Here is a 24051-nt window from a genome sequence, read left to right on the forward strand (position 1 = left end):
CCGGCTGGTCCAGAGCGGATGGAGGGGTGCTGGGCGCAGTGGACTGCGGAGGCTGGTGTGGGACCGTCTGAACTGTGGGAGGCAGGGAAGCCGGAATCAAAGGAGTGGACAGAGGCAGCAGGGGCTGCGCTAGAGCCTGTGGCGGCAGAGTCATGGGAGGAATGACTGTGGGCGCCGGTGGAGTGACCGGAGGGAGCAAGTCCCTGAAAGCATCCCGTATGACGGACCCCATCTGGGGGGAGTTTGCATCAGCGCCAAGAACCTTTTCGAAGAACCTGTCTTCGGAGGCAGAGAGGAGGCAGGAGATATTGACGGAGTGGCTGGGGGCTGCTGGGGCCGCAGCGCACTCTGTCTTGGTTGCAGGGGGAAACCTGCCCTGCGCTGCTGTTGGATAAACTGTAGGCCACGTACCTGGTTGACACCAGTTCCACCTTTAAATGCGTTTACCCGCCTACTCTGTTCCTAGGAATGGCATCGGACGAGCGGTCATGTTGTCTAGCACAGCAGCCATTTTGTTCAGCTGCGTGCCAAAGTCGTGGTGCATGGCTCCCTGGGCCCATCCTCCTCCAAGACTCTTGGTGGTGGAGCATGAGGCCTACCCGGCACCTCAGATCTAGGCCTAGAAGTCGTATTGCTCTCGGCATTGTCGCTGGTAGTGGTGCGTGCAGGCGCCCCCTTGGACATAGAGCCGGTACTAGAGGATTGCCCCTCGGTTGTACACTTGGTAAAAGAACCTTGCAGTCCCTCAGAACTGACTCTAGAAGGATTGGATGACGCTCTTGGCCGCGAGGCCGGTAGCTGGACTAGCCTTGGTGCATGTGCTGGTACAAGAACCCGAGAGGTTCCTCCCGCTTGGGCGTTTCCTCTGGAAGGAGTCGCCCTTACGGGGTGCGATGGAAAATAGCGTCCTTCATTTGGGCCTCAATCTCTGTTTGACAGATTTCTTTAAGGTCCTCTGGAGGCGACCCATCGAAGAGCTCCCTCCACCTAGCTAGCCTGTTCTTCAGTGCGCGTGGAGTCAGTGCATTGCACACGGTACAACCTTCCCAGTCGTGGTCAGGGCCAAGGCAGCAGAAGCAAAGAGCATGGGAGTCAGACGTAGGAAAGAGCCCCTCGCAGGCTGAACACCTGCTGAACCCCGCTGAAGTCGACATGCACCGCAGAGGTGTATGACGCCGGAGGACCAAGTACCTGAATGACAACTAAAGACAAAAAAATAGAAGAACAATGTGGGGGAAGAGCGCATGGAATTACATGGCAGGGCCAAACCCAGTCCAGTCAACGCGGAAAAGAGGACTGAGGAGTGGCGCTGGTGGGCGGAGTCAGGAGTGATTCACTGGAGGGTTACTCCAGTATGTTGGAATTGTGAAATGACAGGACATACTGCGTGCGTATGTGGGAGCCAAGGGAATGCACAAAATGGCCAATTTTCCAGAGAGGGGGAAAGCTTATCCTCCACCATACAGCACACCGACCAGAGAAGGCTTTGCCCAAGATCACACATCTCATCAGTGACAAGGACCGCAAGGACAGCAGGTGCAACAGCAGGGACAGGGACAAGTACAAATGAATCTGCAACAAAGGCAGTCGCAACAAGCCCCTATGCAGACACTGCAGTATGCAAATACAGGACATGTATTGACACCTAGAATAGGAGGTGTCACTGTGGTATGAGGCAATCCTTTCACAGGAACGGGGATGAGCTTGTATCCACAATAGGACAGCTCACAGGGTGACTTGAAGTGCTCAGTACTATTTGTGACATTGACACCAGCCCCCAAGAGGAACCAAGAGTCTATGTGACGATAGGAGGCAAATCCTTTTCTTTTCTTGTAGACACTGGAGCAACTTGTTAGTGTATACGGGAGGGAAAATATTCAATGTCAGGTATTGCCATGAATGCTCAAGGGTTCTCTGGAGCTACGAGTTGAGTTCCTTTTACTAATAAAGTACCAGTCTCCATAGGAGAATGCGACCTGTCCGTTCCTCTGTTATAGTCACGACAGAGACCGGTTAACATTTTAGGAAGAGACTTAATGACGAAACCTAACATGGCGATTTCATTTACGGATCAAGGAATAGTGTGCTCTACTCCAGGAATACACTATTTAAACGTGGGAGAGATCATACTGGCATTCATAGGGCAAGTGGCTCTGCGAGGCGTTCCAGTACATCGAGAGATTTTTTATATGGAGTAAGCACTTTACTGACATGTCTACCTGGCCTGGTAGGAAACATTGTGAGGATACCTGATTTTTTGTTTAGACCACAAATACCTATGGATGAAGAGGGTGGACAGACTATTGTTATAGAGTTGGAAGCAGCTATAGTATGAAAATAAATGGCAAAGCTCAAAAGAGTAGACGTTGAGGGCACACTAAAGAGAACAGTGATAGCTCTTGAGGAGGGGTATAGATTGACTGACATAACTGATGACGATATGTTCGGAGAGGACCGAAGCGATTACAAAGTAGTGTTCTTCATGAGCATTACATACTGGATAAGGATAGAGAAAAGGCAGGTTCCACAAAGAATGGCGATAGTGCGACAGTGACCAGTATTCTTTCAGGAGGATTTTGAAAAATGCTGAGTGCCCTATGGACCACAGGCCCTTATGACACAGGTTTATAGAAGGGGATGATTTCTTGTAGTATTCAGAATGTGTCAACAATCGCTATCATGTGTACCATGTAACTAAGTTATTGCAAGTAACAGCGCCTCAATGCCCCTGGGCTGCTTGCGCGCTATATAAATATAAATATAAATAAATAAATAGGGGAGGTTAAAATAAAGCTTAAGCCAGGAGCAATTTTACCATGAGCAAAACAATACCCCATGTCTCGAGAAGCTGATGAAGGTATATTTCAGACTATCTCAGCACTGATGAATCAGGGGATTATGGTGCCAGAGTCACTGTGTAATACCACAGTGTATCTGATTAAAAAATCGGAAGGAGGGTTGTGGAGATTTATCCAGGATTTGAGACCTCTTAACCAGATTATCGATGCCGAGTGTAACGCTCACCTGATTCCCGCAGAGGCGCCGGTCTTGACTGGGTGAATGCCGTATCTTCAAAGGTGATGTGTAACACACGGTTGGCTCTTTGGGCTGGACCTCTGTGCACTGTATGTCTGACTCGAAGAGTAAGATGTCTGCAGATAGAAAATATGGGATTAATGAACTGGGGTTATTGGGTGCCTCTCTCCTCTTCCCTTTCTCTTCTCCTGTAGAACCCCAAAGGTTAACACCCTCACCTTAGGTAAGTGAACGCCGAGCTCTCCATCTGCCTCGGGGCAGGGTGCCGTAACCAGTTTCTTCACTGGATAATGGTGCAGGCCTCTTGACCTCAGAGGACTGCTGTCCGTCGTTAACTGCACGAACGGTAAGTTCTGGGCACTTCAAATGTCTTAAAAGTCTTTTGTAATGATATCTCTTGTTTTGCAGGGTTCCGGCAATGGCGGATGGCGGGCTGATGAGAGTTGAGGATCGAACCCGCGTGAGGAATAGAAGCGCCTGGAAGCACTTAAGTAAGCGCTTGTAGCATGCTTCACGATGCGCACTGTCTCTTTTATCTTGCAGGTACAAGTTCGGAGCTTTAGAGAAGCTGAAGGGTGCTGGAATACCCACTGGATTCGGCGTGGGAAGGAGTAATGGCACGTGAGTAATAAAGTTGCCCAATGTCTTTAAACGCACCTTCTTTTGTCTTTCAGATGCGGGATGCAGCGCCGAAGGCCTCCGGAGCGTGCGAAGAGCTGGTAAGCTTTTGTCTTTCAGATACGGGATGCAGCGCCGAAGGCCTCCGGAGCGTGCAAAGAGCTGGTAAGCTTTTGTCTTTCAGATGCCGGAATGCAGTGCGAAGACCTCCGGAGCATGCGAAGAGTAGGTAAGCCTTTGTCTTTCAGATGCCGGAATGCAGCGCGAGGCGTTGGTGACAGCCGATGGACCAGGTAAGAGATGCGCTGCCACTGAAGACCGTAGTGCTAACCTGTTCTTTCTTTGTCTTTACAGGTGCTGCTGAAGACTGGATTCCAGGATGGTAAGCCTTTGTTCCCTTAGGCCCAGGATCAGAAGCAGAAGACACGGTGAGCGTTCTGCTGCAGAGAATGCAGAATAACGCAAAGCAAGATTCATCCATCGGGTGTGGTTTAAATAGCCTCCTGTAGTGCTTAGGTGTCTCCTTCCACAGCCACGCCTAGGTAAGAAAAGAGTTCCTGCTTTCCAGAAGAGTTCCAGTGTTCTGAACCTAGGGAGTGGCTCCTGCCCCACCCAACAGGAAAAGTAGTCCCAAACAGAAGAGGATCAGGGGTTCAACTGGCAGGTAAGTAAGCAGCATGGTCTGCTGCAGGTAAGTCCACCCAAGCATTATGAGCCCTTCGCTTCCAGCGCTGGGACTGGGCATCTTTATGAGCCTGGTGCCACTGGCGCCAGGACAGGGTCCAAAAGGTCCCAATTGGGACTGGCTGGCACTCGGAACCGGGGTTATGGGTCTGCTTCCAAGGGAGTCGGGCAAGTCCTGATCTTTTGGAAGCAGAGATCATGACACTGAGTTTCCTTTAGTGCCTAATCCGGCGACAATATTGTGTAGTAACCTAGTAGAAGCTTGATACTTCACGGTGATCATTTTGAAAAATGCATTCTTCTCAATCCCATTGCATAAGGACTCCCAAGACTAGACTTCATTTAAGTTTTGCCAAAAAAGGCTAAAACACACTTGTTGCCTCAAGGGTACTGTGGTCTCCATCAATCTTTAACAGAGTCCTACAGATGGATCTAGGCAATATCGATCTCAAAGGTTTGGTGATACAATACATAGATGACCTACTGATTGCAGTAAAACAGAGGATGAGTGCAGACAGGACTCTATCTGATTAATGACTATTCTAGCAGATAAGGGATATAAGAGAAGTTACAGTACTGTCAAGAAGAGATGTTCTACATAGGTCAGTTGATTTCACATGAAGTGACACATGAGTGACACCTGAGAGAGCTGAGGCAATCATGAAAACAACGAAACCGAACACAGCGAGACAGATGCAACAGTCTCTGGGTTTACAAAATTACATTAGGGCCTGGGTGTTTGATTATAGTACATATACAAGGCCACTTCAGCAAGCTTTAAAGAAAGCACAAGTTGGTAAAAAAAAAAAAAAACTAGAATGGACCGAAGAAATCAAGGAAGGATTTGAAAAATTGAAAAAAGCAATTTGTACAGCCCCAGTTTTAGGAATTCCCAATTATGGCCAGGAATTGCATCTGTTTTCACACGCTGATTGGTCAGTAATGACAGCAGTGTTTACACAAAGAACCACATTAGCGTATAAACCTTTGGCGTATTACAGTGGGATTTTAGAACAAGTTATGAGAGGACACTTCCCTTACAAACAATCTTTGGAAGCCGCCGCGTTTGCAATGGAGAAGTCCACAAGTATTGTCATGGGCTGCTCTATGACCCTCTGGAGCATGCTCTATTTGCTATTCTAGAGAAACCTAAGGGCACCTCGACATCCCAAAGAGCCACAGCTTATAAGGTAATGATTTCCAACCCGACGATTAAAATTGAAGTTGTAAAATAGTGAACCCAGCCACATTCAAAGCTGGACCTGTAGAAGAAGGTGATCATGTGCATGCCTTTGCCAATTATGTTGAATTTTATGATGATATACACCGTGTAAAGGAGAATGCATTAGCAGGCGGCGAGATTCTTTTTATTGATGGTTCTTCAAAAATTGATCAGACTAGTAGGGAAAGGCATTCAGGCGCTGCAGTAGTAAGACACAGATGAAATGGAGAATTGAAAGCAGTAGCAAGGGCACCGTCTCATTTTTCGGCACAAGCGGCAGAATTACTAGCGCTATTGTCGCACTTGAGAAACATGATGGGCAGGAAGTGACAGTGTACAGTGGCTCTGCTTATGTGACGTCAACCATACACATCGTGTTAGGCAGAAACCTGTGCAGATCGCTTAGGGACCACTGCAAAAGATTTAAGACTACAGGTGTTTGGCAGTAAACCCACTTGGTAGCAGCCTGTACCACACCGATTCATTTGGTAGCTGTGGCTGAGCAGTCAGACTTACCTCAAGAAGAGTTAGGCAGTATATAGAGTATACACAATAGGTACAGAGAAACAGTAGCACAAGCAAACACTGACCAGAACTTTGGTGTAAAAGTATATAATTATTTATTTAAAGACACACTTGTAAATTACACTAGCAAAAAGAGGTAAGTAAATTCAGCACACAGTCACTATCATATATATACAACCCTAATTACTTATTAGACAAGTCTTAGTGAGAAATACCACTTATTTTCAGACAGAGGTGAGCGCTTAACATAAGATGGCACTCTAATAAGTTATAAAAAAAGGGAGGGAAAAAGGCAGAGTTATAGAAGCACACAAGTTTCAATACTTTTACAAGAACCACAGTAAGGCAGGATAGGCAGAGTTCTACTGGAGAGCAAGGAATCAATTTCAAGGCCCACTCTTGGAGAGAGCAAGCAGAAGGGGTCCAGGTTCACACAGTGAGGTTATGCCCTAAGAGTCTTGTAGATAGTTCGCACAAAAAGGATGAAATTAAAGTCAGGAAAAGTTAGCTGGGTTGTCCCAGGCCAGCCCAGGTTAGAAAGTCGAGGCTTTACTGTCACCCCAAACGATCTGTCGAAAGGGAAGCCAGGCGGGACACAGTACCTTAAGTGTGAAGGAAGCTCCAGCGGGGGCAGTTGTTCATGGCAGCGGGTGCAAGTCAGTGTTTCGTCCAGAGGAAGAGGTCATCTCGCCGTGGAGGAAAGATGAAGGTAGTTGTGCTGCCAGGGAAGAAACCAGCCGCGGAGTTCTTCGGTTAAAGGGCACTACCCTTCTCTTCGCGGTAGTGGTAAACCATGGTATTCCGGTTGCCGGGGTGCTTGGCACAGGCAAGGCGGCCACAAGATGCTCCAGGAAGGTGAAAAGGCGGCAAAACTGGTTATCCCCACCAGACAAAGGAAGAACACTCTCCGGACTGGAGAGCTCCTCGTCGTCGGGAAAAGTGGTGAGACGGTTCAGCAGGGCTCCACCGGTGGTGTCGTCGTTGCAGGTTGGCTCAGCTTCTCCCTCCTCGGATTCTTAGGTCCTGTGGCGACTTCTGATGTTCCAGTCCCCAAAGCCCTGCTTTTATGCAGCAGACCCGCATTTATTCAGCCTAGCTGTCAATCAAACATGCTAAGTGGTGGCCAATCACACAAGAGTGCGACTTGAGTTACCAAGGTAACTCAATCCAGGCTGCCTAAACCCCTCCCACATCCCCTGTGGTACCCAGACAGAGTGGCACCACTTTTGGAGGCTTTTGTGGAGAAGCCCGCCTAAAAGCGGAACAAAGGGCTTGACTTGGGTTGGAGTCACAGAAGAGAACACAAACGCCATTTTAGAATCGAGTTCTGGCAAAAAATACCAACCGGTGAATTAATATTAAATAAATAAACCGGCGTAATGTTCGAGGCTATGAGAATTAAATAATTAAAGTTGGTAGCCTCGAACAATGGGAAAATCCCACAGATATATTCACGGTCGCATATAAAAAGTAATATCCACTGCCACCAGCCAAAACTCGATCAGGGGGGACGGAGACGTGCCCCCTCGAATAACAGACCCCGGGGCAATCGAATTGCCCCGACCAGTACGTCCACAATATGATGGTTTGTACTGGTTTCTGTTCATAATTTTGGACTAGTAAAGCCAATGGTGACTTTACATGCCCTGGGAGACAGTAGTCAGTCCCAGGGCATGGAGTCTATGTTGGGGGGTCGCTACGACAACCCTGGGTTACGGCACAGAGGGTGCTGTGTAACCCACATCAAAAACACATGAGACCCTATGGAGTAAAAGACCCCATAGGCCATAAAACACATGGAAAGATAAAGGAACACCTGAAATCATGTCTAAGAGTGGGAGTAAAAGAGTTTCACTCTTAGCAGGAGAAAAAAATAAACCCCAAAAATCCAGCAAAGCTGCTGGGGGACTCACTAGGTTTGGGAAATTAGCCTTTACAGAGAATTCTCCATAACACATCGGAAGAAGAAGGGCTACCTCAGCGCAGACAGCTCTGCAGTGCAGTATGCGTCCTTATTGGAAAGACGTTTCAAGGCACTGCAACTCCCAGTAGCCAAAGTGTTTGTTAAACGTGCAGTGCATATTAAGCGAACAGATTTTATCTCTTGCAGGAACGAAGCCGCAGATGTAGAATCCAAAAAGGTTGCATATTCTCCAGAAATTTCAAGTTTTGATACTAAGTTTTAACAAAATTCAGTTACAACTATGTTAATGCAAGAGGGGTTTAATAAGTTGTCAATAACCCACTTAATAGAAATACAGGCAAGCGCACCACAGGAAGAGCAAGAACTATGGAAGCAAAGGGGATGTTCTTTATCCCCCAAGGAAGCATTATGGTGACGGGACAGCATTGGAAAGCCAGTGGTGCCAGTAACTTTATTAAAGGTTGCGCTTGAACAGCTGCATTACCCCACACATGTAACTAGAGAAAGCCTTGCTGCAAATATTGCAGAATACAGGTTAATTTCTAATTTGTTGGAACACGTTGCATTATGTATGGTGAATTGCATTGTGTGTCAAATCTTTAATGCTTGGCATACACTGAGAACGATTAGAGGAGTAATACCTTGACCAAATGGTCAGTTTCAGCATTTGCAATTGCTGCAGGAATGTAATGGATATAGATATCCATTAGTGGTGGTGTGTCCCTTTTCTAGTGACGTTTTTAGTGTGCAAAGTATTCCAGAGGTGGGATGTGTGTGCGAAGTATTAAGATACGATAATGGGCCACATTCTGTCAATGAGTTATTCAAACAAATAGAGCTTTTATTAAGTATAAAGCACAAGTTCTCTTCTTCGTATCAGCCGGAAGCGAACAGAATATGTGAGAGACTCAACGGCCTCCTCAAAGAAAGGATTGCCAAGATTAAACTGACTTTGAAAAAGAGATGGCTGAATTGCCTACCCCTGGCCTTATATCGACTTATATGCCTTTGGAATCAGCCAGGATCAGACCACCACCTCACCACGCATGAACTAGTGACAGGACGTCGAATGAGAACACCCCTTACACCTCCGTCTAGGATTAGGAGTGATGCCCATAGTGTAGCTAATTATTTAGGTGATGAGATGCATGATTATTTGACATGTATGACTACCAGCATTTCTTTCATTTTAGATTAAGTCAAGCGTCGGGGGGGCGGTCTAAGAACACAGAAGAAGATAATTCGACAACCAATCCAAGTGACCTATTACCACCACCTAAATTATATGTTCGGGACCAAGACCCGATTAAGAATTTTACCTGGAATTGGCATGAGCCACGTTTTCATGGCCAATTCTGTGTTGTAGGAGTGTCCACTTCTGCTGTGAAGGTACAAGGAAGAAGAGCTTGGTTGCAACTAAGTGACATGAAAATGTATAAAGGTGAGACCTTCCCTCCCACCGTTGCTGATCCAGAAGCAAGACAAGAAGAAGAATGTCCACGTCTGCAGACCCAGACCCAGATGACTAAGAAGAAGGATGATAAAGCAACAAGTGATTGCTAAGTACTTTATTTGGACTGGAATTCAATAGACACTCCTGATATATATTTTAGCAGAGAGTGCAAGTACTCAGAGAATTCCATGAATTTTGAAATGAACTTTTAGAAATGTATTAAAGCAGAGAATAATGCATCAGAGTTATGCCTAAATGTCAGTTCTTGATCAGAAACTAAAAAAGGGATCAGTACCCAGATTAATTTCATGGATAATATTTGTTTCAAGTTATACAAACACATGTTACCTGCCGACAGTGACGCTCATCGGCTTGTGGTTGCTGTCTTTGTGTTCATACTTAAATCTTACCCTGCTCTTGTTAGAAGAGACGTTAATATTCACACTTTCTTACAGGATTCTAAAAACAGTCCATTGATAAGACTCCTTATTGCTATAATTGAACAAATTATACAGTTGCAGGCATAAAAGAAATGTGATTAAAAATGATTAATGAAGAAGATGGTATGATCTTAGAGGTTGAACAAGTTCAGCAAGTAGTACGATGGCGCGAGAAATGGTTGCCCAGATGTTTAAGCATGATATACATTTGCATGAATGTTCTTGTGGTCTTTCTCTTCCTCATCTTTCACAGTCTCTATCATCTTAATGTTTCTACCGAAGAAAAAGCTCTTATGGTTTTCCCCACTATGAAATCGTACAATGACACATTTCTTGATCTCTGTAAGTATATTGAGAGACATAATAGAGATGCAGAGGAAGACAATGAAGGGATAAATACATATTTAGACAATGCAGCTCACATGGAGAATAACATGTGGTACCAACACATGAAAATGGTAGGGGAAAGAGCATCTGACGAGAGTCGCTATGTCTCCTCTCTCATTCCTATGCCATGAATACAGTACAGACTTATTTTAAAGGAGGTTTCAGAACACGATTCAAAGTGCCTCAGCCATCTTGCAGCATTTACTACTCGAGGACAATTTCAAGCAAGTTGGGCAACCTTGCGATGGAGATCAAAAGAGTTGTTTCCACACCAGGATGACTACATCAAGACCATACAAATGGAAAAGTAGCCTGGATAGAAGAGCAAGAGGCTTGTATATCCTGAAGCAGGACAGGATGTGGTGATCGTTGAAGAAATGAAGAGAATGAATTGCCCTGATGTGATAGAAATAGCAGGATCACCTGGATGTTGGGAACAAACTCAAATGTTGATCTATGGATGAGTGCATGCCAAGAAGGGATGGGAAGAAGGAATGGTATCCTGTGTAGCTCGAATTCTGAAGACAGACTACATGCAAGAAGTGCAGAAAGTGAACAATGGATGCTTAAAGTCATGGTTCAAGCATGCCAAATTATTGACATGGGTAGAAGACGAATCCGGCCCAGTAGTTGTAATCCCGTTAGTTAATGCAACACTATGCTTCTGAAGCCATGGAAAGAACCATGTGAGATATAACAAAGAATGCAAGACCACAATTGCCACCCCCAGGATGGGAGAAGGGACAGCTATTCTTATGGATGGATATTGGGGCTTGTGGATCTAGAGCCTATATGAAGTTGCCCAAGGATTGGGGCGGAGTATGTTCCCTGGTGCTCATCCACGTTCCAGCATTAGTGATTCCTCAGAGCGATCTGAACATTGGTAAATTTCCAAAAGTGGATGCCCATCTGAGAAAAAGAAGATCGCTTGAACTTCTCCGACAGACAAAAAGAGAACATTATTTCTCAGCCAAATCGCCAAATCTATAACAGTGTATGATTCCATTCCCGAGGAGCACAGGTTGTTCAGCAGAACTTCTATGATAATGACGACTATATTCATGCCTGGAATTCAGACAGTAGCGAATGCCAAATGATTACAAATCACCAGATGGGAGCTTTTGCAGACAATCAATGCTACCATAAAGGGATTCAATGCCATTGAAGAAGAGCTGAGGGCCATACGACTGATGGAAGGAGGAGCTTGCCCCAAAATCTGGCCATCATGTTGCACATTCATACCTTCACACGATGACCAGAATGGAACCTTCACGGCCATAACGTTGTTGACAAATCTGCATGCCAAGATGGAAAATGAGACAGATGACATTGAAGATGACAGCTAGTTTGCCTCTTTGGTTTCGTGAATTCTACAGTGGTTGGCAAAGATATATAAGGTTGTTGGAGTAATACTGGTGTTAGTAATGTTTGGATTCTGTGTAGTCAGGATGGGGAGTGCCCAATGCAAGAAAACAGCAAAGGAGGAGGTAGGCATGAAGATTATGATTGATGTCAAACCTGAACCAAATGCCATGGAACTTACTGACGAAGCGGTCAGGAAATCCATAGAAGCCAGCATTGTAGAACCTGAAGGAACGAAGTTCCTGTATCCAAAGAATCATAAGAGGTACATGGGACGATGGGTCTATTGTACCCCAAATGGACAATGTAACTACATGACCTGGAGTGTAGATGAACATGTCAAATCAGCAGGCACCCTGGGGGGGGGGGGGGGGTTTTGAAAATATGGACAGCAAAGAAACATTTCGTTAAGAGACAATACCAGGATGTGGAAACAATTGAGAACTCGACCAGAAAGGGGAAATGTAGAGGAGCTGCTGCATGCCTCTGCAGGAAACCCTGGTCCCCTCCAGCCCCCCATATGTTGGAGAGCCAAGATCGTGCTCTGTTGGACCCCAGCAGATGTGCCAATACTGCAATGTGTATTCGAAAGATGAAACCCGTTGAGACAACCTTACTGAATGTAGCCCCGAAGTGATAACAACCTAAGGGAAGAACTCCCTGAAGGAATATGAAAAGGAGAAAAGAAAGAAGCTAGTGACGTCACAAGAGAAATGTACCACGTCCGGAGATACTGGCTGAAGATACTGGCTGAAGATGATGAATGGATCCTATAGAAACTAATGACAAATCGAGTGAACTTTTAAATACAAAAAAAGCAAATTACATGTGCACAAAGTGTTGCAGAGAATCAACCATTCAATAATTGTGCAGCTGCTGAAACGCATGTAGATTAAGTCATCATAGAAGCTGGCTATACATAGTGAATGCAGGCGAAGCCGCCATTGTATAGAAGCTGGACATCGGTATCATGAATTTAGTAAACCAGGACCAATGAAGAGGGAAGGGAAAATTGTGTCGCAGCAAGAATAGGCTGAATCCTGGAGCTGCATGGCGAGGTTGTCTGGCCTGGAGTCAAGACTGAAGCAGCCAAGGTCGGCTATCTATTCTGGAAAGGAGTGAACGTGCAAAGGATGAACCATGCCTTGTTAAGGTGCAAGGAAAGACCACACACCAAGAGTGCCAGGTTGTATTCATTTAAGACATTTAAAACCTGAAAAATTGACCAAATCGTGGTCTCTCGTCACATGAGCCAAGGATGAAAATAGAGTTCGGACTTGGAGTCCCAGAACACGATAGCGAGTGCCCGCACTCCCATGTATTCTGAATGCAAGGATACTTTTGCAAGGCCACATTCAAAGGCAATCTTCATGGCAGAAGGCTTGGGTGATGAGAGATGGTGGGCTAATTTGATGGGGAGGTAATGTCATGCCCTATCTCCTTGCACCTGGGTCTGGGCTTACGTGCTGCTAAGTGAACCGAATGTTCCAGACATGGCGCAAGCATGCCAACCAATTGTAGTAGTGCATTTAACGAAGGACCTTATAGTTTAAAAACCAATGAGAAACTGTGCATCTAATGTTTCTGAAGATTACATGTTTTAGAGGTAGACATATGTTGTCCACCTGACAGTGGGCGGGCAATTACACTCCTAGTTCCTATAGATAATATACTTAGATGTTCCCCTTAAGCCAATCCCGATCCCTAGTAGGTTTTTCATTATTTGCCACGTAGTATGACATCACCTCTGGCTTATTTTTAATATATAATCTTTGTTTTGTGAACATATTGCTGAGAGAAATCGAGCGTACGTCCATTGATGTGCGTTGTAACTCCTCGTTTTAGATAATTGTTAATAAAACAATACTTTGCCATCTTCCTGAGTTGGTTTCCATCCACTGCATGCTCGTTCCTTAAAGGGCCCTAACCTCAGAATATTAATGGTGCATGTTGCACAGAAGCTCCAAATTCAAAAGCAGTGCCAATGCATATTCCCAGACATGCCTCGTGCGCAGAACCTCCATGCAACATGCTGTCAGCCCAAACCACTGCAGCTTTTAACAGCATATCAATGATGGACCTTTATTAGCAGTTGAGGGCGAACCGTATGGAGTAAAGGGGAATATGGACTAGGAGTATAGTAATCACTAACGTAAATTCATTTCACTACTCATACATCCTGTCACGTACACTAATGGGATATTCTAAAGCACCATATTAAATGGGAGGTGGAAGAAATGTGCAGAATTCTGAAAGCATAACAACAGAAGATGTTCTGAAGGATTGCTTGATAAAATTGGACTTTGATTCAGAAGCTTGTATCCGTTGAGTGGTGTTTACAGAAGGGAGGAATTGCCACATAGGTTCTTTGAAAATATAATTCAAAGTTGTGCATCTCTGGGAGACCACGTAAGCTGTAGTGGCTCTTACCAAATGACCACGTTTAGAGCTGTGTCTAATTTTGGGCTTGGAATAGTATCAATGTTTGCCTGTGATTAGTGTGTTGATTTACTTTGTGGCTGCAGCATAGCATGCAGAGTTAAACTCTAAGTTGCCCCAGCATTGATGTTTCATCACCACTAGTGGTCAGTCTTACTGGTTATCAGGGGTCACTGCAGGGAGGCAATTCTTCCCAATACATGGCTGAGCTGCACCCTGTGACATCAGTGAAATCTGGGAAGGTGCAGGCTGACTGACAGGTAATGTTACCTGATGCTAGGAATTATTCTGACAGTTTGTTCTGACAGGAGAAACATCTGTGAGAAGAGTGCATAAGGCTGAGGGAGAGGAAGTTCATGGTAATGGGTCTTACAAATATATCCCTGGGCAAGAAACCTTGAATCCTGAACTCCTGGGGTTTTCCCTCCATTAAGCCAAGGGAGGGGAGCATCAAAGCATACAACTGGGGGGGCTTTACCTTATTCTAGTATGCTTTCCCGATTGCTCAATATCCATTCAAGCGGTGGAGTGCCTATGTATTACGCAAAGCAGGGGCAGGTTGTCCATAATGACCGACGGGACATAGAGTCACACATTTTGGGCAAGCCGCCAAGTCACAGGCGTTTAGCTTCCCCCAGCCTAGCGTAGCCCATTGGGGGAGGAGGATGGGGTACTGCAGCTCTGAATGTGCATTGTCTCGTGAGGATAGCTCAGGGGCAACTTGCTCACCTTGGAAGCAAGCCGGCACAGAGCAACACAGGTTTGATCCCCGGTCCGCGCTTAGAAACCTCTGGGTATTAAGCACGTTATAAATAAACAATCATATCATATCATATCATAGGGGGAGCTCTTCAACTTCCCTGCAGCTTCAGACCACATAGGCGGTGGTCTAGGGAGTGTTCCGGCTCCTCTGCACATGTACAGGCAACCAGGAGGAACTCCCTTCTAGGTTCCTGTTCATGTTGCATTGGAGATGGAGAGCCGTCGTGGGATCCTGTCCTGATGACGCAGAACAGATTCTGAACTAGGGCTGCAGGCAAGGAATGATAAAAATGTTTATAAGTGCGTGGCTGCATGTGTAAGAATGTGTGATCAAGTGTACGTTGTGTGAGAGCGTGGGTGAAAGAGTTACGAATGCAATGAATGTGTATGGGTGCGCGAGTGAATGTGTCCGAATACTGAATAAATGTGTATGGTTGGTTATGTGTTGGGGAGGAGCCCCTGCTTTAGGAGTTTGAGGTTTGGGGAGCATTTTTTACTCTTCATCAAGGTTAAAGCAAACCTGAGAAGTGTTACATTGATAGACTGACATGCACTGCTGCAGCCAATCTTACTGTGGCACAGCATTTTTTTTACTGGGCTTCAAAATTAAAGCAAATATTTTTATTTTATTTATTATTGATTTGGCTGAAAATGTCAAACTTTCAATATTTTTGTACAAAATATTAACATTTAAAACACAATTCATTTTTACAAGATGACAAATGTACAAAAGATAAAACAAGAGTAACATTTCCAGAATACTTAAAAATAGTTGTTTAAAAAGTTTCTCTGTACATTTTTTTAAATACTTCATAATTTATGTTTTAATTGACATTCTTATTCCATCATCTCTTCATTTTCTAATTTTAATTCCTGCAAATAATTTACAATTACATAACCTAGTACTCTTGATTCTGTATGAAAGATATTTTCCCATAACATGTGCGCATCTATCTGAATGTAAGAGTCAAAGTACTTTTTAAAGTGTTTAGTTCTAAGTGTTATTAGATTAGTACATTCACCCATTATATGTTTCAAGGTTTCAATCGTATGTATACCGACACATTTGGGTTACTTGTTTTGACGGATACCTTCTTGCTGTAATCTCTCTAGTTTCCCATAATTTGAATCTAAAGCGTAGGAATATTGCACGGTGCTGTGGATTAGGAGATTTTTTTCAAGTAGGGTGCAATTATTCCATATCGGAATCTCTCTTAAAATCTTAGCAAATATAATAAATGGTATGTGCCTGGATTGGCCTACCTTGCTGCAGCCAGTCTAGTTACGTTCTCTGCCTCTGGCATAACATTTTACTGGGCATCCAGGGTAAACTAAACACAATGAATTATGTGGCTAGACTGGCCTAAATTGGTGCAGCTAGTCTGGATACATTTGTAACTATGACATGTCATGTGTTTGACTGACAAAGCCAACAGGAGAATTCTTATATGGTAATAACGGCATGAATTGCATGACATTATTTTTTTATACTGGCATGTATCGTGGGCAAATGGAGTCGGAAAATGCTCCTGTGTGACTGAATTTTTTCATGTGCTACCCTACAAAATTGAATGCAAGCTGTGTAGCTTTTGACCAGTTTTTCATAGAAAGTATGCTGTAAAATGCAACATTTTAACCAATTATTTTCACATTTTTCTCAGGAGGTAGAAACTCCCCAAACCTCCCTTGGTTGGTTTGTGCTGCATCACTATGCTTGGTCACTCACGCCTTTTCATGGAAAACTTTTAAGCCCCTCCAATTAAAAGATTCACCAGCCGCTACTGGTTATAGGCCCTGGCAATGTGGGCACAAGGATCAGAGTAAGACTAGATGCCCATGGATCCTATACACCATGGATAGAGACAAACAGGGGTCTGCAACAAGGTTGTGTGCTGGCGTCTTTACTTTTCTGATTTTATATCATAGGAATACTAGATTACCTGAGCACTATAAGAACAAATCCCCCCCCAGGCTGTGCGCAGATGACATTGTGATATGCGATTTCACACCTATTGGCCTACAAAGACCCTTAAGTGCAATGGAAGAATTTTTAGGTAATTTGGTTTTGTCAATAAACACAGTGAAATCCAAAGTATTGGTGCTAAAGGGAGAAAACAAGAAAGGCTGAGTTGCCCCTTGGAAACTGAAGGGCTGTAGCCCTGAGTGGTAAATAAGTTTAAGTACTTAGGGTCTGTCCTTTATGACAACGGGGGAGTGCCGACTTGTTGATCGACCTCAAGGCCCAGTTCATGGGAGCGTCAGCGCAGCTTTGGAAATTCGAATCAAAATATGGAAGATTTTCGTTCCTCCCTGTGATAAAACTATACAAAAACAAATTGTCCCAAAATTAACATATGAGTACAGACCAGGATTGCACAAATTGACTGGTCAAAACTTGAGGCAATTGTCTGGAAAGAGGTCTTACGTTTACTGCAATCGGTTCCACTAGTGGGGATTGTATATGAATTGGGGCTGCTCCACATTCAGACCATGATTGACTGGGGGAAGCTGAAGATATTTACAAGTATATTGGCCCCTCCGGCTGCCTCTATCTACGAGAGACTAAATTTTTTGTGGCTAAAAGGCTTGTGCAAGGTCTTACCAGATTGGGGGGCAGAGTGCCTGAAGATAATGCAAATGATGGTGGCTTCAACAGAAGATTTGAGAGCAACGACTTACTTGGTTAAACAAAAGCTCGCCAGACATGTGTGGATTACACTCAGAGAATTTAATGCAATATCAATGCTTTGGTGACCACTTTGTCTGGACAATCAAGAACTGTAACAACGTTGCTCCATATTTGAAGAAGCACCCGTCAAGGCTTTTTAGGTCCCAAATGTTGACTTAAACTGAATGTACTCCCTCCCCAAGAAGTTCTGGGTAGACGAAACAAAGTGCCAAGGGACCAGAGACTTTGCCGGCACTGCCACAAGGAGATAGAGACCTTAAGACATTTATGTGTGCAATGTCCCACCTTGTGTATTCTGAGGGGCCAAATTATACCTATGAATTTTATACCAATTGAACAGGATCTCTGGAGGGGATACTAAATATAAATGAAATATCTTTAATTCGTTTTTTAGCGTTTTTAAAAGCAAGTACAATGGAATTTTAATGGTTATTTCTAAATTATGGGAATTTATGTGCATTTTGTTTATGTTTGATGAAAATTGTTTTTAGGTGATGGATATTGCAGGAATTTTAGCAGCAATGAAATGGAACTGTCAAATGTCTTAAGGATTTGTAAACGTGCTTCTTTGTATGTTTTGTGTGAAAAGTACAGATTTGTACTGTAATGCACAATAAATAAATAACAAATGAAAATAATAGCCCCTGGCAAGCTTTGAACACTGGGGAATCAGAGAGAGACTTACTTTACAGTACTGACTCACTGACTGAGCATTACACTAAATATAGAAGGATGTGACTTAAACAAGTACAGTAGGCAATGTAAAGCAGTAATGGAAGGATTCAAGAAACTGTCTCACAGACATGCTCATTTGAAGCATCATAAAGGTTCGGGGTTGATAAACTCGTCTGTTCTAGCCTCACTATTTGATAATCTGCATATGCCAGCTAAGGTGCTGATCGTATTGCAGGGTACCAGAGGCTTGTGATATTTGGCCGCAGGCTCTGTGAATGCCATATCTGGTGATCAGGGGAAGCATTGGACAGTGCCTTAAAATTAAAGTGATAGTTACACCAAAGAACATCTGCTCGGTGTACAGCAAGTTATGCGACTAAATGGTGGAAGGCGTCAGTCCTCTACTCTAGCAAGAAGGAGTAACATGACTAGTTTCTACGATACTGGGTCTGACCGTCTACAGTCACTGGATCACCATTTCAAAGTGCTCAACTTTGCTCGAGTTCTTCCACTGCTCCTCATCTGAAGCAGCTTGACACAGGGGTGAGGGAGATGCCATGGTAACTAGAGAAAAGAGAAGCGTGTAAGAAAGGGTATTTGGGGAGGCAGGGAGGCTTTGAGACTAGAAACGGGCAAGGGAGTTAAGTACAGGGTTTTGAAGGGGGTCCGCCCTAATGAAGAGTATTATGCACCCCCACCCTTCACTTAGTTACTGCGTGCCCACATACAACAGGTCGTGTTTCGGTATGCTGCCTTTTGTTTGTTGGGATTTCCGCTTTGCGGCCTGCAGAACACGAAAGTAAAATGTGTACAGTTGGCATTTCCCTCGTAAAACAGTCAACCCTATAGGCGCTGTGGCTTAAGAGTTCAGGTATCCTGGGTGCTGCATTCCTGTTGCAGGTGAGTGCAAAAAACCTTGTGCAGCATCGCCAAATACGACAACAACAACAAAAAAGAGTTAGGCATGCATGATCCTCGGATGAGGGACTTTCCTGAGCCTAATGGACTCGAAACTAACGCCATCTAACAACAGAGGCTTTTTGAAAGCCTTAGAGTCACTGGGCCTAGTAAGATCGCTGTTTTATTCTCCTCTGTTCCCCTCCCTTGCCTTGTCACGCTCTGAAACACTTGTGTACGAGCGCGATAGAAATAAAATATCAATGCCTGCCCCCTGGACTCCCAGCAACAATTGCAAACTGTTGGGCTATTTACCCATTTTTTGTTAAAAGTATGCTCTACAATGCAACATTTTAACCTATTATTTAAAAAAAAATTCACAGGGGGAAACCCCCCCGAACCTCCCCTTAATGCCCCTCCACTTAAAAAAGATTCACCAGCCGCCACTGGCCCTCAGACTGTGTTGGGAACGGGATGGGGGAACCGAGGGACTATGGTGGGAGCACAATGGACGGGAACCATGGGATAGTGATGGGAGCAGAGTGGGGAGAGCCCTGGGTGTGTGATGGGGTGGGGAGAGACCAGCGACTGGGTAGGAGTGGGATGAGGGAGCCCAGCAACTTTGATGGGAGCAGGTGATGGCGCGCAATATATACTGTCCATTTGGCATTTCTGGGGGGTCCCGACCTGCCCAAATTTTGCTCAGGGGGGCCCTGGCCAAAAAAGTTTGAAGACCACTGCCTTAGACCAAAGCAAACGGGACTTGAATGTAAAAGACTGGACGAAGGCTGCAGACCCAAGAATAGTCTAAATACAATGCGAACACCTGTTGACCCCCGGATTGTGAAGGATCTTCTCTGACTCGATGTCAATATTGAGGAAGAACAGTGCGAGCAGATTTCCTGGTTAATATGGAATTTCGGAACCACTTTTGGCAAGAAAGAACGACAGCCTCGTAAAAAATAGAAATGGTTCTTCTGAGCAAAGCACCTGAATCTCACCATTTCTACATGCAGACTTTATAGTTGCCAGGGAAGATGTTTTCCAGTTCTTGCATTTTAAACCTGCGCTTGAATGGCGCAGAAGGTTTGAAAGTACAATATTCAAGTCCCAGGTGAGATGGGAAGTGTTCCGTGTGAATGATGCTCAATCTTGAACCCCTTAATCCTTTTACATTTGCTGCAAAATTCACTAACCCCTATCGAGTCGTAATCCAAGGCCTCACTAAGAATTAAGCTCTGCGTGCAGACCCCTCAGAGATCTCAAGCCTCTCAAGGATTAGTGGCCAAAATGTACCCCATGTTTCCCAGGGCAGGTGTGCTTGTGCAGTTAGGTTTGCAATCTCCAGATGATGGTGGCAGTTTGGAAGAATAGAAGTATCCTGCTCACTGACAGAGAGCCCCTAGGTGGTGCTCTTGCATTAGAAACAGTGAGGGAGATTCACGACTGAACCTGAGTCTTTCTAAGTGTAAAATGATACAGGGAGCCACCGACACCTCTGGTAGGGACAGTCGAAAACAGATCTGACAAGTATGAAAAGATGTCTGGCTAAAAGGCTGAAAAACTATCCCGATCGCCGGTTTTGGCATAAGAAAGTTTGAATGCGTCAACTCTCAATGACTACGCGACTTCTAACTGTCTCAAGGAATGCAAACATGAGTATGTCAATTTCAGTAACATTGTCTGCTGTGTAGTGGAGCGATACCATGTGGTTCGTTGCTTACTTTCATACAGGATGTAGCCTTTGATGACTGGGAATCTGACATTGTTCAGCTATCTAGTTTTATTCCTTTGAAAAAGGAGATCCTCCTGTTGCAAGAGGTTACCAGACCCTCAAAATGGTGATGTGATGGCATTTGCACGTGCAACAATGTCTCCTTTTTATTACTCGTTTTCCACTTCTTCACATAGTGCATTTCCAAAAGCTCTCGATTGCTGGCTTCAGCTCTGTGTCTTTCTGCTCCCTCACCCACCTCCTACTCAGAAATGCCCCTGTGACTCTGAACCTCCTAGTTCCATCAGGGATCGCTCTCAAGGCCCCAGCGGCTCTAACTGGATGACACCTTTTTCAACTCGCAGCACAGGACCTGCAGGTCGGGCTCTGCCAAATTCTTTTGAAGGGCATTGGTCATTTGCTCGGCAAATCGAGGAAAGGCTCAGTCGACTCATGGTTTTCTGCAGTCCACCTCGGCTCTCAGGGGCACATCATAGTCAGGCCCCGCATAAAACCACAGATTTGGATTAATCTGAGATAAAGTCAGCAAATCAGCCAGGAACACAAAAGTGTGCAGGGGTTATTGCTAAATGTTACATCTAGGGCTTGTGCCTTCACATCAATTGCATGTAGAAAAGAACTGGCAGTTCCAGTCCAGTTATCTTCCTAACATTAGTATTGTGCAAATGGGTTGGGTATGTGGACAGGGAGACATACTGCAATGGTTTTTTTCTCCATTTAATTATGGAATTGGTTAGAAAAAGAAATGTATGGATAAAGGAGCACAACTTTGTTTTATTACCACAAAATATTACCCTTGTTGTAATGTGTTTCCTGAGATGATCCTGTGTTTATAATCAATATGAATGTATCATGACGAAGAATTGTTGCCATTTTGGCACCCCTTCTTTTAATGAGGCAACATTTGCTACTTGTAGGAGCAATATGTCGCACTTCGATGCACCCCTACTGGGTGGGGCCGCAGTAGGCTGCCCCCTAGAACTGCTTTGAATTAAAAATGCACCTGGCCAAAAACTGTAATCAGAACACAGGAAGCTACGGACATTAGGGCTTTTGCGAGATATGTACATTGAGTCTAAGGAAATAGGTTTGTTACCGGCATCTACAAATCATGCTACTATATCAGTCTTTATGAAAAAGGGTAAAGACAGTAATCTACCTTCTAGTTATCGCCCGATAAATTTGATAATTACTGACAACAAGACACTAGCTAAAGTATTGGGATATTGAAAGTTTAATGCAAAAACTAGTGCACACAGATCAATCAGGTTTTATTAAAGATCGGAGAACTTCTAGCAACATCCGAAATCTGTTGATGACTTTATCGCAAGCCCAGAATTCAGATGAGGACATAGCGGTGTTCTCTCTTGACGCTGAAAAGGCGTTCAACCGAGTTAATTGGCAATATTTGTTTTCGGTCTTACGTGCAATGAATTTATGAGAAGATTATATTTTGTGGGTTGCCCTATTGTATACTCATTCCACAGGAGATGTTAAAACGAATGGTTTGTTATCGGAATCTTTTAACTTGCAGAGAGGTACTAGGCAGGGTTGCCCGCTCTCGCCATTGTTATTTGTATTGGTCATTGAACCTCTACCAATTGCTTTGAGATGTAATTCGAGCTTAAAAGGCCTACCCTTTAGAGGAGTTGAGCAAAAATATGGTTTTATGCGGATGATCTTCTGCTGGTATTGCGAGATCTGGAGGTGTCAATACTAGCACTAATGAACATGCTTGATCAGTTTCACAAAGTGGCTGGGTATAAAATCAATTGGTCAAAGTCTGAAGTTATGCCAATTGCTCAATGTTGTGATAAATCTTTGGTGACTAACTGGGGTTTTCAATGGTGCTTGAATAGAATAAAGTATTTGGGTGTTTGGTTAACTCCGGTGGTAAGTGACATGGTGGAAGAAAACATGGGGGAGGCCTACAGGGATCTAAAAATGAGTTTCCAGAGGACGTTTTTGTTGCATTTATCGCTGTGGGGCAAGGTGAACGCCTTGAAGATGAACGCCACACCAAAAGTCAAAAGTCAATTACATTTGAGCATGCTTCCCATGAAAATAAAGTCAACATTATTGGAGATTGACTGATGGCCTATTACAATCATTTATTTGGGATGGGAAACCCCCAAAACATAGGTTGTGGAAGCTTCAACTACCAACTAAGAAGTGGGGTGTCAGGGGCCCAAATTTCAAGGCGTACCATTTGGCGTTTTCAAGCCACTTCATCATTCCTTTTTTGGAAGATCCTCCTGGAAAGTGGGCTGTGACTGAGGCGAGCTTGATGTGCCCTCTTGCCCCAAGGGCAGTGCTTGCGACAACCAATAGACATAATAAGAAAATTCCCATGACTGAATCCTTAAGGGAAGTGTGGAAAAATATATATGACATTTGTGGCTCGGTGGCTCTCAAGTCGCCTGATGCCTCTATCTGGTTGAACACTGCTTTTACTGACAGAGGCAAGTTTTTATTTTGTCCGGAGTGGTGTATTGGTGGAATTAATTGGATTGGCAACATCTGCAAGGATGGGAAATGGATTAATAATGAAGAGTTGTGTGCAAAATGTAAAATTGATAACTTCTCTATTACAGATTACATAAATTGAAAAGATGTATTGGAGAGGTTGATTGGAGTGGGCTTGTAAGTATGGAACTATTCACTAAAGATAACGATATGGCCAAAAGATCTCTCATAAGCAGGGTGTATCATCAAATTGTGGCAAATTATAAAGAGAACTCAGAATAATGATTGAATGGAGTAGAAGATTGGGATGTGAAATTACATCTGGTATGTGGCTGGAGACGTGTGCAAATGTGAAACTTTGTTCAATCAGTTTGAGTGAACGCTACAGACAAATAGAAATCCTTAACAGGGTATACTGGTGCCCAGAAAGACTTAAGAAGAGGGGTATGCTGGACTCTGATGTTTGCTGGAGTTGTGGGAATGAGGTGGGTTGTATGGAACATATGCTCTGGGACTGTGTTCGGGTCCGTGGTTTCTGGCATGATGTCTGTACAATGTGTCTACGTGTTCTAAATCAAGAATTGGATCTGGATTTCTAAACAATGGTTTTAGGGAGTAATGATTTACTTGAGGATCTTTCTTTATCTGAAAAAAGTTTTTATTCAGAAATGCTTCAATGTGCAAAAAAAACAATTTTGAGGGGATGGAAATCCCAAATTCCGCCAAAATCTGTTGAT

At 44.2% G+C, this 24051-nt stretch overlaps 1 protein-coding gene across 1 annotated transcript in view; it reads right to left on the minus strand.

The window, feature by feature from the left end:
• PTPN11 (protein tyrosine phosphatase non-receptor type 11) overlaps nt 1-24051 on the minus strand; it is a 1257273-nt gene that overhangs the window by 532686 nt on the left and 700536 nt on the right. The gene's annotated exons all lie outside the window — the stretch shown is intronic.

This window comes from Ambystoma mexicanum, chromosome 10 (assembly GCF_040938575.1).
Source record: "Ambystoma mexicanum isolate Mex_15411 chromosome 10, UKY_AmexF1_1, whole genome shotgun sequence".
Lineage (NCBI taxonomy): Eukaryota > Metazoa > Chordata > Amphibia > Caudata > Ambystomatidae > Ambystoma > Ambystoma mexicanum.